The sequence below is a fragment of the Macaca thibetana genome, chromosome 7, assembly GCF_024542745.1.
Source record: "Macaca thibetana thibetana isolate TM-01 chromosome 7, ASM2454274v1, whole genome shotgun sequence".
Lineage (NCBI taxonomy): Eukaryota > Metazoa > Chordata > Mammalia > Primates > Cercopithecidae > Macaca > Macaca thibetana.
The window spans coordinates 48,007,366-48,026,511 of NC_065584.1; the positions used below are offsets into that span (position 1 = coordinate 48,007,366).

The window sequence follows — 19,146 nt, forward strand, 5'->3', positions numbered from 1 at the left end:
TTTCTTAAGTGTGCAAAGTGGAGCTCAGCTCCATCCTTTCTCTTACCCAAGGGCAAGGGATTTGGACCTTGATAAGGTTTTTGTGTCCCAGTGAGTCAGGCAAGACAGAGACCACAGTTGGGTCCAGAGTTTTCTCTTGTCCCTAAGCAAGACTGAAGGTGATTCATTCATTTTTAAAGTCTCTTTTACTTAGAATGAATTTAATGTGGTCATTATGTTCTCCCTATGAAAAATTTTGAGGTGAGTCTTCAAACGCAAGAAAAAATGGAAGTCATTATTTGTTTTCCAGACACTATATGTGTACAAGAGATTCTTCCCCAAAAATCGTTCCCACACCTGATTGCAGTTGTCTTATGGAATTCAAGAAAGAAATTAGAGTCACATGACTAAGTGAGGTCCTGCTCTTTCTATTTTTGTTAATGGGTGAGGTTAGAGAACTTCTACCCAGTTCCTGGGGAGAGAACACTCAGGTAGGACTTTAAAACAAACCCTAACAACTGTATTCAAGGTCCCTCCCACCCCTCTCTTCTACTTTTCAGCTGAGCTGGGGCTAAGCTGAGGGGTAGTGCTTCCTTTAGAAGTGCTTTATTTGCCTTCGCCTTTTGGAGATAAGTGATTTCAAGGGTACACCCTCTTTCCTGTGCCTCTGCTAACTTCAATGATGTTAGCAGCAGTTAAAGTGCTTCATATAAAAATAGAGGACAAAAATCTTTCTCGTTATTTTAAATTGGAAGCTAGCTGCTAAATTCTTTAAAATTAACACATTGGAATAGAATGGAGGAACCTAGAGGACTGAAATAAAAAGATACATGGTTGCTGTGGCTCAGACACGTGGCATGGTGTGGGGGCTGATATAATTGACTCTTGATTTCCCAAATAACTCTTCTTAAAGAGCTGAAAGCATATTTCTTGTGTGTGATAGGTAGGGAAGATATTTGAAGACAGATGTAACGGTGGGAATGTGTTTGTTGGGTCAATATTAAAACCATTTTGGATTTTTTTTGCTACTCTCCTGACATGGTAGGAAAAGACCCTGCAGCTTGCAGGGAACCACAGGAAACAGTATTAACATGAACAACCTTCAGCCCCTTGGGGCCCCAAAACAGTCAAGCTTGAGTCATGCTGAGCATGTGTTCATGTCACTGTACTGTAACAAGCATGTGTCTCCATTTTATCCCCTAACTAATGTTCCTGAGATAGTCCCCATGTACACAGTGCTGTTCAAATATGTTTATTCTCAAAAGTAAATAAATCTGAGAGCTAAAGAGAAAAGGGAACTTTGCATGCCTATTGAGAGACAAGGACAACAGCTGGCACGGACTGACCAGACACCTGATGAAGAGCTGAGGAGATGGAAGACTGCAGCTGTGAATGCAAAGGCTTCAGAGTATCTTTTATGGCCAATTTGGTGTCATTTGAATCTCTGTAAAAGTTGCCCCATATGGCTTGGACCCTGTGCTGCCAAGTTTAGAAGGTAGAGAGGAGGGAGTGGCAGCCTTTTCAAAAGATGAAGGCATGCCAGGGTGAATAATCTCCACTCTCTTCTGCACTGTGGGGTCCTTTGAAATCTAGTCTCCCACTGAAACTCACTGCTCCACTGCACTATCTATGAAGAGTCTAAAAGGCCATTCTGAGGCAGCCAAGAACTGGAGGTCCTGGGCAGGTGATTCAACAATGCCAGCAGTCAATTTGAGCTCTGAGGTTCTTTTTGGTCTCACTTGCTCTGTCTCAGCAGGTGAGAAAGGATCAGTGCTGCCCAGCCTCCCCCAGGCTGGGTTTTTTTTGTTTTTTTTTTTTGACAGAGTTTTGCTTTTATTGCCCAGGCTGGAGTGCAATGGCGTGATCGTGGCTCACTGAACGTGACCTTAGGTGATCCGCCTGCCTTGGCCTCCCAAAGTGCTGGGATTACAGGTGTGAGCCACCGTGCCCAGCCCCAGGCTATTCTTAATCACTGTTGGTGGACAGCAGGTTTGTGCTCATGCCAAGCTTGGTTCCCGGCAGCAGTGAGGTCAGATCAGCTTCTGTGGTTTCCTGCTCTTATCCACTGAAGCTTCTGGCGGTATGCACGCATTTAAGTTTATGCATTCACAAGTATCCAGGGGATAAGCCATCCTGCTGATGCTGGACAGGGTTTCAGAAGAGCCTAGAAATATTTAGAATAATATTTAGGATAAGGTTTGACAAATATTTGATAGCATCATTGCATGCACCAAGGAGGAGCACCAGGGTAACTGCTGCACAGGCTCTAACAAGGCCTGCTTTTGGAGCTTTCTCACCTTTCAGAGACCTCTGCAGTTACTGCACTGGAGACAAAATGCAGTTCTTTCTTCATGCTTCAGTTTTCGTCCTTGTATACCCCTGAGCTCTTGCTGCCCTGTATTTCTGCTCTCCTACACCTTCTAGGATGACCTGTTATAAACATTAGATTCTAAAGCAGGTAGATATGTTTTACTTTCTACAAGGTTGGCCATAACTGTTAGGAATGTCCAAGTAAAAACCTAATTTAAAAATTCTCATAAAAGTGCTAATACCCAGTGTGGTTAATCAGGATAGGTATGTGATATTTACCAAACCTAGTTGATTGTAGAATATTTTTTATTAGAGTGTGCCATTGGGTTCATATTCCAGGGGAACACCCTTTGGGAAATCATGGTATCTTTGCCCTTGAGCTTGTTTCCTGCATTCTGATTACTTATCATGCAACTCAAAAGTGTGTGGCTTGGACCAGCCACGTTGATATCATGTGGGATGTTGTTAGAAGTGGGGAATCTCAGGCTCCTTCCAAGACCTACTGAATCAAGATCCCCTGTGCATAAGTGCATATGTGATTCTTACACCCTTTGAAACTTGGGAAACAGGGTTTTTTTGTTTGTTGTTTTTGTTTTTGTTTTTGTTTTTGAGATGGAGTCCCACTCTGTCGCCCAGGCTGGAGTGCAGTGGCGCATCTCGGCTCACTGCAAGCTCCGCCTCCCTGGTTCATGCCATTCTCCTGCCTCAGCCTCCAGAGTAGCTGGGACTACAGGCGCCCGCCACCATGCCCGGCTAATTTTTTGTATTTTTTTTTTTTAGTAGAGACGGGATTTCACCATGTTAGCCAGGATGGTCTCGATCTCCTGACCTCGTGATCCACCCACCTCGGCCTCTCAAAGTGCTGGGATTACAGGTGTGAGCCACCACACCCAGCCAGGGAAGCAGGGTTTTAGATGATGGCAGTCTGCTTTCATATTCCTACCTGAAACCGACTGTCTTCTTGCCAAACAAATGGCCTCTTTTCAGTCTCATCTTTCTTGTTCTCTCTTGTAATCTAATATCATACTGATGATCAGTCCTTAAAACGTTAATAATAAAGTAATGTATATTTGTTGTAATAAATTCAAGCTGTACGAAATGGCACAAAATTCAAAGTTAAAGAGTCTGGGCATGGTGGCCCACACCTGTAGCCCCAGCACTTTGGGAGGCCAAGGCAGGTGAATCCCTTGAGCCCAGGAGTTCAAGACCAGACTGGGCAACATGATGAAACTCCATCTCTACAAAAAACACAAAAATTAGTTGGGTGTGGTGGTGCAGGCCGGTAGTCCCGGCTTCTCAGTTGGCTGATATGGGAGGATCACTTGAGCCCAGGAGGTCGGGCCTGCAGTGAGCTATGATCATAACACTGCACTCCAGTCTGTGCAACAAAGAAAGACAAAGTTAAAAGTTCCCTACTCAACCCTCCCATCCCTAATTCTCAGGCATCACTACAGGCCTTTGTATTGGTTTTTTTTTTTTTTATTGTTCTTGTTCTTTTCAGAGAATTTCTTTAAGTATTCAGGCATATATAGTTTTTCACTGAAAAAGTAACATATTGAACATACCGTTTTGTAACTTATTTCATTTAACAGTAAAGTTAGGGACAATATCAGCTCACATGGAAATTGTTCACTCCTTCTCAGAACTTTTTTCTCCCCTATCATACTGATGTTTCTCTTTTTTGGTTCTCCTCTTACTCTCTGACCTCTTTTCTAATCTCTTTTGCTACCTCCCTTCCAGTTCCTCTGTGTTGTCCCTGAGTTCTGTCCTTGTCTTTCTTCCTCCCGCATATCCTTGCTGTCAAGGCTGCTATCACCCATGCAGGTTTTCAGGCACTGCCTTATGTGTGACACTTCTCAAATCTCTTGCTTTGAAGAAGTCCTCTTTTCTAAACTCCAGGCCGATTTCCCTCACTGTGTATTGGACATTCCATAGACCTCCCAAATTCAGTCTGTCCATGTTAATTTGTCAAAATTTGCTCTTTTCCTTCCTCTGTTCCCTTCATGAGCAAATGAGGTGATGAACACTCAACCTCCAGGACTCTAACCCTCTTACGGTTCTAAGTTCTCATACCTTTTGAATACTGTTAGGAATTTATCCCATAGAAATGCTATAGCAGGTGGGCAAAAATATATAAATTATACACCTGTGTAAATAGAGTCAGAAAGATACATGTGAATATCTTTCCTACAGCATTTTTCATAGTAATGAGAAAGTTGGAAAAAACACTACCAACGGGGAGTTGAGTAAAATGAATTTTGATTCATCCATCCATCGGAGAGCAACAAAATAATTTAAAAGAACTAAGTCTGGATCCAAGTAAAGACTCATTAGCCTGAGGCAAAGTTAAAGTTACTCAGTGCTGACCTGACTATAAATACTTCAGTGGAAGTCTTGCAGTAGTGTTTGGTTATAAAATTATCACCCAAATGATCCAGAATGTTCTTACTATTTGAAAAACTATTATCAAAATAAAAATACAAAAATGTAAAAATTCTCTTTTTGGAACCCTAAAGTATGCAACCAGTGACCCAGGTTGAGAAATATTTCTTTAAGCTGGCACGGACTTAAGTGTTGCTTGGGGACCAGGTACCTCAGAACCTTTTGGAGTGCTTGTTCGGACTTCAGATTCTCACTCTACCCCCACCTCAAAACTACGGAATGAGAATTGGCTGGGGCATAGATCTGCACTTTTAATAATGATACTGAAGCTTGAGAATTTCTATTGTAAACAGATGAGCTAAGCAGCCCAGACCTTCTAAGAAAACATGTTGGTGAGCATGCCTTAGACATATCATGCTTTTAAATTAAAGATACTGAGGGGGACTCAGCTGTTTTTGTCTCTTTCTGTTAGAGAGGTGCCTGTCCATGCCCTGGGAGCAGGCCTCTGCAGCCTCCTCACCCATGGCCTCCTCTGTGTATAGCAGTCACAGCAGCTTGAGCCTGGAGGGCTCAGCCCCTTGTGGCAGGGAAAAGCCTGTCTTTCCCTTGGAGGGGTGATTCGTGGGATGGCTACCAGATGGAGGTCTTCTCAAATAGAATAGATTTTCATCTGTCCAGCATTTATGATGTTTGTTATTACTTTTCATTATTATACTAGATATTACTTCTGTCCTGAAATATTTGGGAGGGAACCAAAGTAAGTGTGACCCATGTACTTTCTTCTCATAATTCTAAAAAAAAAAAGAAAAAAAAAGTCATTATACCCTAGTCCTGTATGTATTCACTGTCATGACACTGTATTAATATACCAGGCTGTGAAGATTCTTGGAAAGTCTCTTTCTTTCATGGTACAGATATTAGATTCCACTTGAGCTCTGGGCCCCTCCACTGAAGCTGCTGTTCTTTGTCAGCTTTCAACAAGATGGACCAGTAACTGCTGGATAAAGTGTGACTCCTGTGTTGGTGTATGCTATGCCATGGAAATACTTAGATGGAGACATTGATTTTCCACCTTAGACTATTTTTTTTTTTTTTAGACAGGGTCTCACTCTGTCACTCAGGCTGGAGTGCAGTGGCACAATCTCAGCTCACTGCAACCTCTGCTCCCAGGGTCAAGCGATTCTCCTGCTTCAGCCTACTGAGTAGTTGGGACTACAGGTGTGCACCACCATGCCTGGCTAATTTTTGTATTTTTTTGGTAGAGACAGGGTTTCGCTGTGTTGGCCAGGCTGGTCTTGAACTCCTGGCCTCAAGTGATCTGCCCACCTCGGCCTCCCAAAATGTTGGAATTACAGGCGTGAGCCACTGCAACCAGCCCACCTTAGACTATTGAAAGCCACTAAGCTACTTTTGTGAGACTTTGCCCAGTGATAGAAGGAGCTCTTCTGGTCTAGGCAACCCTGGATGAGGCTGCCAGCAGCCAGCTGAATTCATGGCTTTTCCTTCTGAAGCTGTCACAAAATTAGCTCTGTTCCAATTGCATATTGATCTGGGTTTTTTTTTAATGGTGGCTTCACTGAGTGGCGGGGTTTCCTTCTCAGCCTTGGATAGATATTGCTGCCAATCTTGGTGGCCCCAGCACTTATTATTTCTAGGGACAGGTATTCTTACCACTTCAATTCCAAGATGTGTATAAAGATCTAAAATGGTTATTGTACCTTTGTAATACTTTTAATACCAAATCTTTGGGACACAATAAACCCTCCTAGTAAATTTGGTTTGGGCATGCAGTAGGGCATTGATCACCTCCTAAAATGGAATCAAGTCAACCTTAAACTTGCCTGTAGAGAGAGAACTCCCAGGCAGCAAACATTTTTATGCCTCCAAGAGATAATGCTCCTATTTATTAATAGATGGCAATCCTAATTCCCTATGCAGGCTCTTTTCTCCTCTGTTCCTCACATAGATCAACCTCACTTAAAATAATGGAGTTTGGAGGACATAATTCAGATACTTCTAATTCTCAGAGGCAACATGAGGTCAAGGAGATTCTCTACTCTCAAATGCTAACCCTACTTCCCTCTAAAGTCTGGGTGGGACCCTCATAGACATAGTTTCTGCACATCTAGATGCTATCTTTGTGACCCCATAAAACACTCCTGTAATACAAAAATATAATACATAAATTTCACTCAAGGTTATGCCAGTCCCACCAAAGCAATACTTTACCTATTCATACATCCATCTTTCCTTTGATTCAACCAATATGGCATAGGAAGTGACTGACACTAGAAATGTAGTGTGGTTACCAAAGCAGACTTGAATCTACCCCTCATGGGACTTACATTCTGGTGGAGGAGGGAGTAGACATTAAGAAGAAAATCAACAGAGTGATGTGTAAGAGAGTACCTGGTGGTGGGTGGCACTTAGGAAGGTCAGAGAGAAGGCCTCTGAGAAAGAGGAAACTGAGAAAATCAGCTATGGCAAGAGCTGATTAAAGTAAGTTTCAGACAATAGAAAATGCAAAGACCAGAGACAGGAAAGTTCTGGGGGTATTCTATAAATGGAAAACAAGTTGATGTTGCTAGAATGTGGTAGGCAAGGGGAAGAATAGCAAGAAATGGAGGCAGAAGATTGGCAGTGCCCTTCCATGCACACACCATGGTGCTAAGCTTGGTCTTTCCTAAGCATACTAAGAAGCCTCAGAAAGGTTTTTAAACTAGAAAGTGACATGACCTCCTTTGCAGGTTTTAGAGGTCACATTGGCTGCTCTAGGGAGAAAGAGCTGAAGGAGGACAAGCAAGCATGGAAGTGGGAAGACAAATTAGGAAGCTCTTGCAGGCATGAGATGGCAATAACTTGGAGAGGTGGTAGCATTGGAGATGGAGGGAATGGATGGATTTGAGATATGTTTTGGAGATGGACTTAATAGGACCTACTGATGCTTTGGATTGGTGGTAGGGGTGACTTTAACCCCAATACCCCTCAAATTATATTTCATTTTTTATCAACACGATGATTACAAAGAGATGCAAAAATATTTACAATGGGGAAAAATACCCCAAACTCTGATGCTGCTTCATTAGTCATTGAACTCATATTTTTGTGTGTCTGCTTTTCGAAAATCTCATCCATTTGAATTATGATAGCACTGAAATGATCTCCCTATTTGAGCACTATATCTAGAGTATTTCCCTGGCCAAGCAATGGGTTTAATGTATTTAGGTGATGGTGATGTTCGGGTGGCTGAAACTGGAGCTGGAATGGTCCAATATGGTACCTGTGGAGGTTAAATAAGACCCCTAGTGAGATAGGTAGGGATTATGGTCAAGCAAGTTGGTTATTTAGAGTTAGATACATGCTTGCCTAGGGCCAAGAAATCACAAAAGCTTCAGAAAGTCTAAAGAACATCCCAAATATGAATCAAAATTATACTAACAGGCAAGGAAAAGTCAGCAGCCTGTCAGAGAGCAGAGGCTAACGTTAGAGCGAAGGCAACTTTAAAGTAGATACTCAAACTGGGGCTTCAACTTGGGGCAAGCACACTACTCAGTCTGGTTACTTCAGCTCAAGACTGCAGTTGGCCATGGTCTCTCTTGGTGATTTACTCAGAGATTCCTAAGTTGCCCCATCTCTGTAATGGCGCTCCTGGGTTTTAAGTGACCTAGGTTGAAATGGTGGTCCTCTTGGCCAGGCAAAGCATCGATCCAGGACTTTTCTCTCTCCTTGTGGAAGTGGGTGTGAGTGGCAGGAAGAGCAGATTAGGGGCTCAGTGGAACTGTTCAGTTTTTTTAGATAGTGTTTCTCAAAGGGTAGTTGGTAGACCATTTATATCAGAAGCAGTTTGTTGAAATACAGAATTCCTGGGCCTGCCCCAGGATTTCCTAGGGAGGGGCTAATGCATCTGCTTCATTAAGTAGCTCCCCAGTTAATTGTAGGCAGAGAACTTAAGAATCATTACTCTAGGGACTATGTCAGGGCTGATCTCTCAACGTCCTCAGAGTAATCTTTGGCAGGTTTTTTCTCCAGTGACTTAACTTTTTCCAAGGCCAGTTGGATTTTCTGTTTAGGCTTAGATGTTAGTTAAAATGGTTCTTGTGGGTAAATAGAATTTAGAGTGAAATGTGTACTGTTTACACTTCTAGACTTCCACCTCCTTATGGGAGAGTGAAGGAGAGAGCATGTAAACACAGCTTGGTCTTGCCAGCTCACTCCAGGGGATGCCACCTAACATCTCCCCACCCCACAATGCCACTAGAGCAAAGGCCCCAACAGTATATGGTGGGGACACAGAGGAGCTAACCATTTGTTGCTTCAGTAGTTTGGGATCTCCTGGGTCAGAGGAGTCCTCTGGGTGATCTCTGTTCATAGCCTGGAAAATTTGTAGCAGGAGAGGGAGAGGAGTGGGGTTGAGTTTTAGTCTTCCATGCACAAATCAGGAGCAACCAGCATGACTTTATTAAACAAGATCAAACATTTCACTACCACTAATAGTAATCCAGTTCAAAGTTGCATATTCTGGTAAATATAACATTCTGGCTTAACTCTTCCCTTCTGGCACGCACTTCATTTTCTTAAAACTCTTGACTGAGCACTGAAATCTTGAGAGATTTGTCTGCCTACAAAGCACTTGAAAAAGCAGAGTATGTGTCCCAAAACCTAATTCTTTCACTTCCGAATTCACTCTTGTTTACCTCTCCCTAACATCTCTAGAAGCTCAGTTTGATTCTACTTCGGAAAATGCGGAGAAAGTCAAGTAAAGCAGAAAGTTGCTTTTGTATTGATTGTCCCCACTCACTGTTAATGTCTATTGCCATCCAGTGGTTGCCATGAAAATATTCAACCTCTACTTCTTTTTTGTTTGTTTGTTTGTTTGTTTGTTTAGACGGAGTCTTGCTCTGTTACCCGGGCTGGCGTGTAGTGGCGTGATCTCGGCTCACTGCAAGCTCCGCCTCCCGGGTTCACGCCATTCTTCTGCCTCAGCCTCCCTAGTAGCTGGGACTACAGGTGTCCACCACCATGCCCAGCTAATTTTTGTTTTGGTTTGTTTTGTTTTAGTAGAGACGGGGTTTCACCATGTTAGCCAGGATGGTCTCCTGACCTCGTGATCCACCCGCCTCGGCCTCCCAAAGTGCTGGGATTACAGGTCAACCTCTACTTCTTAACCTCTTCTCACACCACCACAATTTGAAATTTACAATAAGATTTCTTGGTTTATGATGTAAGAAAATATGTCTTTAAATGAATTTACAATGTTCACATGGCTGTACTGTTTCTGTGGTGACTGATTATTTAAATTCCCCTCCGAATTTTCCTTGAAACAAGCACAAGGACAGAGTTCCAAAAAATATTTCCAAATGGGTAACTTAGTTTTCAGCAGAATTAATTGTAAGGCTACACCATTTGGCCTCTACCAAAACAAAAAATATAATACCATGTATTTATGAACTATGTAGAATTTATGAACTATGGTTCCCTACTAATTGGAGTTTTGAGTCAACATCTTCATTTCGGCCGGGCGCGGTGGCTCAAGCCTGTAATCCCAGCACTTTGGGAGGCCGAGACGGGCGGATCACGAGGTCAGGAGATCGAGACCATCCTGGCTAACACGGTGAAACCCCGTCTCTACTAAAAAATACAAAAAACTAGCCGGGCGCGGTGGCGGGCGCCTGTAGTCCCAACTACTCGGGAGGCTGAGGCAGGAGAATGGCGTGAACCCAGGAGGCGGAGCTTGCAGTGAGCTGAGATCCGGCCACTGCACTCCAGCCTGGGACTGAGACTCCGTCTCAAAAAAAACAAAAAACAAAAAACAAAAAAAAAAACATCTTCATTTCAAATTGAAGTCAAGGGTTGAGGTACAGTTGGTTGTTCTAGGTTATTTCTCAGGGGTAGAAGAACCAGGATTTGAAATAAGAGCTACTCATTTTCAGTCAGTGTCTTTTTCCAACTAAATTGATTTCCAGGTACTTGGCCTCCTTATAAGCAAAGCTAAATGTTCTCTATGGTAAGTTTCTTTAGAATTTTGAGACTTAAGATTTAATATCAAAAATATATGTAGATGTAAAGAGTTTTATAATGCTATATAACATAGGCAGCTAGTTCAAGTGTTAGCATGGTCTGTAAGCTGGAAATTCACTCCAATCATTTGGAAAGCGTTTAATTATTTTCTTTAGCTTAGCCAATTTATACTTGAATCTTTTTTACATACAAACATGGTTTTCTTAAATGTTGAAAATAAAGAAAATCATGAATAAATGGTTCTAGAAAGTTTGGATAGAAGTAAAATAGTCTAATTGTCAATTTATTCCTTTTATTTTCTTCCTCCTCTCTTTGTTGAGGTCCACATTTTTTTTTTTTTTTTTTTGAGATGGAGTCTCACCATGTTGCCCAGGCCAGTGTGCAGTGGCATGATGCTGGCTCACTGCAACCTCCACCTTCCAGGTTCAAGCAATTCTCTTGCCTCAGCCTCCCAAGTAGCTGGGATTACATGTGCCCACGACCATGCCTGGCTAATTTTTGTATTATTAGTAGAGATGGGGTTTTACCATTTTGGCCAGGCTGGTCTCCAACTCCTGACCTCAAGTGATCCACCCGCCTCTGCCTCCTAAAGTGCTGGGATTACAGGCATGAGCCACCACACCAGGCCTAAGGTCCAGATTTTTAATGCCCTTTCTTAGTTCTCTGAAAAAAGAATCCTGAAATTTAGAGAAGATTTTATATATTTCACCAAGACATGCTATAGTTCCAAAGCCAAAAATCTTGGCTTTTAATGATTTATAAGTCCTCTTATGATTTACATTTTAGTTCTTATGGAGACATCTTTTCCTCAGGGCCCACTACTCTGGCCAAAAACATAAAGGGACTTGTTGATGAGGAAAGTCTCAGAGCCAAACCTAGAGCCTGAGGACAAAGTTCTCTGAGAAAGGGATACTTTTGGGGTTCCAGCCTTACTGTTCCTCTGTCAAATTGGAACTGAATTGCCTCTGGGATGAGACATAAGGTCATTCACCTGAACTATTAAGTTTTATCTCTCCCGCTATATATATTTGCCCCTGTAGTTTTTATCAGTGGTCCCCAACCCTTTTGGCACCAGGGACCAGTTTCATGGAAAACAGTTTTTCCATGGGAAGGTGGGAGGGTGGGATGGTTTCAGGATGAAACTGTTCCACCTCAAATCATCAGGCATTAGAGTCTCGTAAGGAGCACACAACCTAGAACCCTTGCTTGTGCAGTTTACAGTAGGGTTCACACTCCTATGAGAATCTAATCTCCTAATGCCACTGCTGATTGCATAGGAGGTAGAGCTGAGGCAGAAATGCTCACTCACCCTCCGCTCCCCTCCTGCTGTGTGGCCCAGTTCCTAACAGACCATGGACCAGTACCGGTCCGTGGCCAGGGGTTTGGGACCTGCTGGTTTATATGATACCCATGTTGTAATGGGTAGAGTTGGGTAACTTTCCATCAAATTGATACTTGCTGTTCTGTAGTGTCCTTCTTGGGAAGTGGCTCTCAGTCAGGGACTGCATTTCCCAGCCTCCTTGCAGCCAGGTGAAGCTCTGAGTCTAATTCTTATCAATAGAATGTGAGTGGAGGGGATATGGGTCACATCTGGGAATATGGCTGAGATGCAGTTGTGCCTTTTCCTCCTTCAAGGCTCTAGACCAAGGGGATGGCAAAGGAGAAGGAACCTGGGCTCCTAAATGACTACCTGGTGGAAAGCTACCTGCTAATGAACACTCACACTCATCTTTTAAATTAGCAGCAACAACAAAAAATTCCTTCCATGTTAAGCCACTGAAATTTTGGGGTTATTTATTACTGTAGCTAGCATTATTCTAATAGGATAACCCATGATGTAATATAAAATTCAGAAAGAAGATCTATAGTTAGAATGTATGTTGTGGCACATGTCCCATAACTTTATTCATCTTTTTTGTTTCTTTGTTTGTTTTTTTAGACAGAGTCTCACTCTGTCGCCTAGGCTGGAGTGCAATGGCGCAATCTCGGCTAACAGCAACTTCCACCTCCTGGGTTCAAGCGATTCTCCTGCCTCAGCCTCCCAAGTATCTGGGATTACAGGCGCCCACCACCATGCCTGGCCAATTTTTAAATTTTTAGTAGAGACGGCGTTTCACTATGTTGGCCAGGCTGGCCTCAAACTCCTGACCTCGTGATCTGCCTGCCTCGGCCTCCCAAAGTGCTGGGATTACAGGTGTGACCCACCACACCTGGCCTATTAGTCTAATTTTTATAAGCATAATTTTATAAGTCTTGCTTCTTCTCTGTACCTTTCCCCTTTATACTGTCCTTTGCTGGTACTGTCCTTTGCTCAACTGCTAGAATTACTGGTATGGTAATTCTGGGCAAATTTTAAAAAGACAGTTCTGTCTTCAAGATGTTTTATTGCTTCCTCCTGAAATGTTGTCATAAAAACTATACAAATCTTTTATAACCTCAAGGTGAGTAGCTGGCACCCTCTAAAAGCCAGGAGACACCTAGGAAAACTGAAGTCCCTCTCTAGGGCTAGCCTAGCAAACTCGGGAAATTGCTGATTCTCTCTGAATTGGGCAAAGGAGTGAGCTGCCTGAGGGTAAGACATGCCTGCGACTTTATGCAGTGTTTTCCTTAGTCCAAGTCCCCATTCTCAGCAGTAAGTGCTCTGAAGCTTGTCTGAATCTGGTCTAAACCAGAATGCCAAGTTATGAGTTACACTGGAAATGTATGAGGGGAACTTCATCCTAGTGGGGAGCTCAGCTCATTATTGCCTGGAGCAAAAAGAGTAGATTGTTTTCATCGGAAATTTCCATCATGCTTTGGCATCCTGTGAAGCCGTTCTGTTTTCAAAGGACTGGGAATCCTCAACTAGAATCAGAGCAGCTGCTCCTAACCCCATGCCTGCGGTCCTTTCCCCCACCAGTGGCCACTTGTCTAGATTCCCTGCCTCAAGTAACTGTATCCTTTTGATTGTATGTCCCCTTTTCAGTGCGTTAAAAAATCATGCGCCAATTGGATCTGGGTCTTACCTTCTCCATTTACTACTAGCTGTGTGACTCTGGGCAAGTTAACCTGTCTGCATTTCAGTTTTTTTTGTCTGTTCAAAGGGGATAATAGTACCTACATCACAGGATTCTTGGGATGATTATTTGAGATAATTTAGGTAAAGTGCTTATCCTCTAATGTTGTTGCTATTTAAATATTTATTTTAATAATAATTATACAATGAGATGGGGCTTTGGGAGAATCTAATACAGTTACTCTTTTTTTTTTTTTTTTTTTGAGACGGAGTTTCACTCTTGTCACCCAGGCTGGAGTGCAGTGGGGGCGATTTCAGCTGACTACAACCTCCACCACCCGGGTTCAAGCAATTCTCCTGCCTCAGCCTCCCAAGTAGCTGGGATTACAGGCGTGCCCCACCACACCCAACTAATTTTGTATTTTTAGTAGAGACAGGGTTTCACCTTGTTGCCCAGGCTGGTCTCAAACTGCTGACCTCAGGTGATCAGCCTAGCTTGGCCTCCCAAAGTGCTGGGATTGTAGGCATGAGCCCAGCCCAGTTATTCATTTAATGCAGGAATATTTTCTGCAACATACTGTTTCATAACATTTCAGTTAGTAAGTTTGTAGGTTTTCTTCCTATTTTGCAGTTTGATTGACTGCTTTCCAACAATTTATCAGAAGTTGAATTGATCTCACTAATAAGCTCTTTCCAAAGTATATTGTGGGACAGGTTGCCTCTGGGGAGGTTTCCTAAAGCCAGCTGACCCAATTTGTCATTTTCTGTTGACTGCAGTTTTCAATAAATATATGCTTAGTTCCTCACCCATAATATCTCAAAATGTAATATGTGGATATAACATCTGTAGATCAGTATTTTCTAGTATGCCTCAGCTGATTTAGAATGTCCAGCCAGGGTTGGATACCACTTAGCCCTATCTGTTGTATATAGATTTTTGTTATCATCTTTAGGCCTATGTATTTTGGGGCTCCCTCCACAATCCCCGCTTAGCCTCAGGTGTGTGCCTTACTCTTTTGACTCTGTTAGGCCATACTATAGTAACAAACCTCAAATTTTCAATGTCTTAGCTCAACAAACATTTATTTCTAGCTTTCAACTATTGCTATTTGGTGGAGGCTTTCCTTTATTCAGCTACAAAGGGATCCAAGCTCCCTTTCTTCTGTGCCAGCTGAATCTCAACGTATGGCTTCTCAAGTTGCTATGCCAGAGGAAGAAAGAGCTGATACCAGCTCTTAAAAACTTCCCCTGGAAATGACACATGTCACTTTTGCCTATAGCTCATTGACCAGAATTTGTCACATGACTGTATGCATCTTGATGCATGAAGCACACTGGAAATTCGATGAGGTCCTTATCACGGACCTCTTGCACAATGATCTCTTGTCTTGATCTTCATAGCACTTATCATCACCCAGTACATGATGTGTGCCTTCCTTTATTTGTTTATTGCCTGTCTCTCCCAAGTAGACTTTAAGCTTTTTGAGATCACAGCCTTTTGTTCACTGCTATATCTCTAGTGCTTACAGTGATGCCTAGTGAATAGTGGGAACTTAATAAACATTTAATAAATAAGTGAATGGCAACTCCATACATGAAGGTGAAGCCACTGAAGTCTGTTGTGGGATTTTATTGTATGTCAATGTGCTTTATAGCTTGTGTTCTTTTTCAAAAGCACATTTAAATGTTATTGAGTCCAATGAGAAGTTAAAGAATAATAGGCTAATTAAGAAGGGAACATTATATGTGGATCTCCTACTATTACTCATGAAAAGCATTTCTCTCTCAGTTGTTCATTCCTGGAGTGATCAGCCCAGGAGAGGGCAAATGTAGTCAGCAGAGAAGGATGCTTTCTGAGGTTCAGCTGACATAGTCAATAAAAGACTTGAGTTGGCAAAGCAGAAGGTGACATCACTGTGGGCCTGTGTTCAGCCTTTTCTTTACTGAGCTGAGCCTATCGAATTTGCACAAGACCAGTCTGTTGAAACTTTATAACCCCCATAAAATGGAAAACCTTCTGCAATGAATGCTTCTTCTCATTTTGAATACTGCAGAACCCAGTTAAAAACAAGGTTTGTTATTAAGGCTAGTATAGAGACAGGCAGTATTATGTTGTGGTTAAGGCATGAGCTCTAGAATAAGAAAGATTCGGGTTTGAACCTGAGTCCAATACTTACCTCCCTGAAACTTCCCAAGCCTCATCTATAAAATGTGGCTAATAATTCCTACTTGCTAGAATTGTAATCAAATTTAAATTGAATAATACTTTTAAGGTGGTTAGGTTGGTAGAAGAAATGGCAAATTGTAAATGACAGCAATTATTTTCACATGCTATAATTGGATTGTTTTCCTGTACTAGATATGGCAACATCCCCAGGTTATAGTCAGTGATGGGGTTTACTCAGGAAGATGAGAGAATGTGAGGCCACACAGATGGGCTGTCTTTTGTGGATCAGCGGCGACCTGGGGCTTCCAAAGCTGGCTTTCTGGTGGGCCTGTAGCGCATGGCCACGGCAGGCCTGCTTTGCCCCTGAGCTCAGTTGGCAGCCCAACTCCTTTGGTACACTCAGCATCTTTGTTCCCCAGCATGGGCTGCTTTTTCACCATCCAGTGTGGAGCTCACCTGTCACAGCCCACCTCAGGGACATTATTCCCCCCATGCTCAACATTTAACTCAAGCCTCCAATTTTGGTCCTTTCAGTTGTGGCCAGGCTAGCAGGATCGATTCACAGAAAGAACCATTAGGGGAACTTCTCTTTAAAAGGGACTGAATATTTGTCAAGCTTGGAGTGCTGCAGACTCCTCTCCTCTATTTTTAAAGTGGAACTTTACATGCAAAGAAGGTTCAGCCCTGGCTGGGCACAGTGGCTCATGCCTGTAATCCCAACACTTTGGGAGACCCAGCCAGGAGTTTGAGACCAGCCTTGGCAACATGACAAAACCTCATCTTTACAAAAAAAATAATAATAATAATACAAAAAGTAGCTAGTTATGGTGGTGCACTTCTGTAGTCCCAAAATCTCAGAAGGATGAGGTGGCAGGATCACTTGGGAGGATAAAGCTTCATGATCTGAGAAAAGAAAGAAAGAAAGAGAGAGAGAGAGAGAGGAAGGAAGGAAGGAAGGAAGGAAGGAAGGAAGGAGGAGAGGGAGGGAAGGAGAGAGGGAGGGAGGAAAGAGAGAGAAAGAAAGAAAGGAAAAGAAAGAGAAAGGAAGGAAAGAAGGAAGGAGAGAGAGGAGGGGGGAGGAAAGAAAAAGAGAGAGAGAAACAGAAAGGAGGAAGGGAGGGAGAGAAAGGAGGGAGGAAGGAAGGAAGGAAGGAAGGAAGGAAGGAAGGAAGGAAGGAAGGAAAATAAAAGAAAAAGGGAGGTGTTCAGCCCTATGGCTATTTTTTATGGGAAGCTACCTTTGAACAATGAGAAACTTTAGGAATATTTGAAGTAGTATTTGTGGGTGAGGTTCAGTTACATTCTTCCCGTGATAAATATGGAATCGCCTCTTTAGATAGACAAATCTCTTAGGGTTTCATCTGTTTCTTACATAAAATGCTTCAGATGACTGCCATTTCTCTCAAAAAGCTCTGTTGTTTTTGTTATATTCTTTCAGTTATCTGAACTGGGAAGTAAGCTTTGGTGTACTTCTAATTCAGGGCAGTTTTTTGTCTGCGTGGACCCCCATAGGCAGGTGGACTGGCACCACGAGGCAGGGGGCAAGATTCTCCTTATAGGGAAGTTTCTTGTAACAACTTGTTTGTTTGGTGCATTGTGCTTCATCTTTTTTATCCACTGTTTACATGCTTTCTAAACTAGTTGTGCATCTGCTCGCTCCAGAAATCCATACAGTGTATTTCACAAGTACTAAGAAATGCCACCCATAAAGTAGAATATATTTTAATTATCCTTTAAAGAAGACAAGATAAGGTTGTCCCTTCAAATACCTAACTCTTATCTATGATTTGAAATGAGTATTCATAGCTCCATTTTTGAGACATTTTAAATAGATTATTATGCAAAGATGCATACATTGAGCAAACAAAATAGTATTATGAACTTGCATATATAGATAAAATTTAACAATTATTATCATTTTGTCATATTTGTTTTGTCTACTTTTGGGACAAGCATTTTAAAATTAAGTCAAGCCACCAAGACGTTTCACCCCTACATGCTTCGGTGTACATCTCTAAAAATAGGACATTTTCTTACATAACTATAGTTTCATTATTACATCTCACAAAACAAATACTTAACATCATCTAATGCCTAGTTCATATGCAGATTCTCCCAAGAATCCTCCAAATGTTTTTTCTTCTCCTTCAGTTGGTTAGTTTTAATTAACCAATGAGCAAAAATCTCTTAAACTTCTATTTTCCACTACATTAACTATAATAAGAATATGGAACAGTAGAAAGTTCTCTCAGTCTGTATGTTATGTGATGATCAGATGGATTTTCTTTTTTCCCAATATTTTCTTATGAAATTCCTCAAACATATAGAATAGTTGATAGAATTCTTCAGCGCATCCCTGTTTCCATGGTTCTATTTTTAATTTTCTTCCTGACTTCTTAGTAACTGGGACTTGATAGTCTCTACCCCTCAGATTCAGTGAGAAAGTAAATAAGCATTCTGTGGCTCCTTTTTAGGTGGAAGCCTTAAATAATATTTGCAAAGCAGATGGATGTAATTTCTTTGCATGCCTTACAAATCTTGGGAGTGTCGTCTCAACTTCTCAACTGGGTAGCTCATGCCAGTCTATAAATATTATTGAGCCTGACTTTCAGTTGACAATACTTTACTGGGGCATCCCCAGAGAGCCAGGTGCTGACCTGTTGCCAGTGGAATCACCATGTGAGTTAAGAGAGAAAATGATGAGCCACCCTGTCTAATACTGAAGCAATTGGAACAAACCGTGTGTTTACACCTTATGCAATGTCAGCTGTATTTCAACATTATCTGAAAATACCATGCAAAGGTATTTGGAAAGGAGAAAAACAAATCTGGTTTTTAAAAATGTCTGTCTGAGGGTTGCTGCCGTTGCTATGGAAATCAGAGAAGCAGATTTTCACGCTTTACCACACCGAGCTTGTTTTTGAACAGATTCCTGAGACTGTGGGCTTCCCCCCACCTCCTATTCTGAGTGGTTTTGTTAGATATAACCTTGCTTGAATAATATTAACATATTCCTGTGGGAAAGCACATTAGGTGCTAATGCTTGGAGTTGTTTTTAGCGGAATGATTTAACAATACCAGATTCATTTTTCATCTGTATGTTTTTAAATAGACTGGCTCCTATAATCAGCGTTAACATACAGCTCAGCTTGGAGCATAAGGAAATGTTAGTTTAATATTTTAGTGCCATCTGCTGTAAGTTTCATGGCATTCTACTCCATCTGGCTTACTTGCAGCAATTCCCTATTTTTTTTTTAGTTTTAGTAGAACACAGCAATCTCTTTTCAAATCTTTC

General features: G+C 42.0%; 1 protein-coding gene across 1 annotated transcript in view; it reads left to right on the forward strand.

Moving 5' to 3' along the window:
• Nucleotides 1-19,146, forward strand: part of RTN1 (reticulon 1) — a 280,433-nt gene that overhangs the window by 145,347 nt on the left and 115,940 nt on the right. The window lies entirely within an intron of this gene.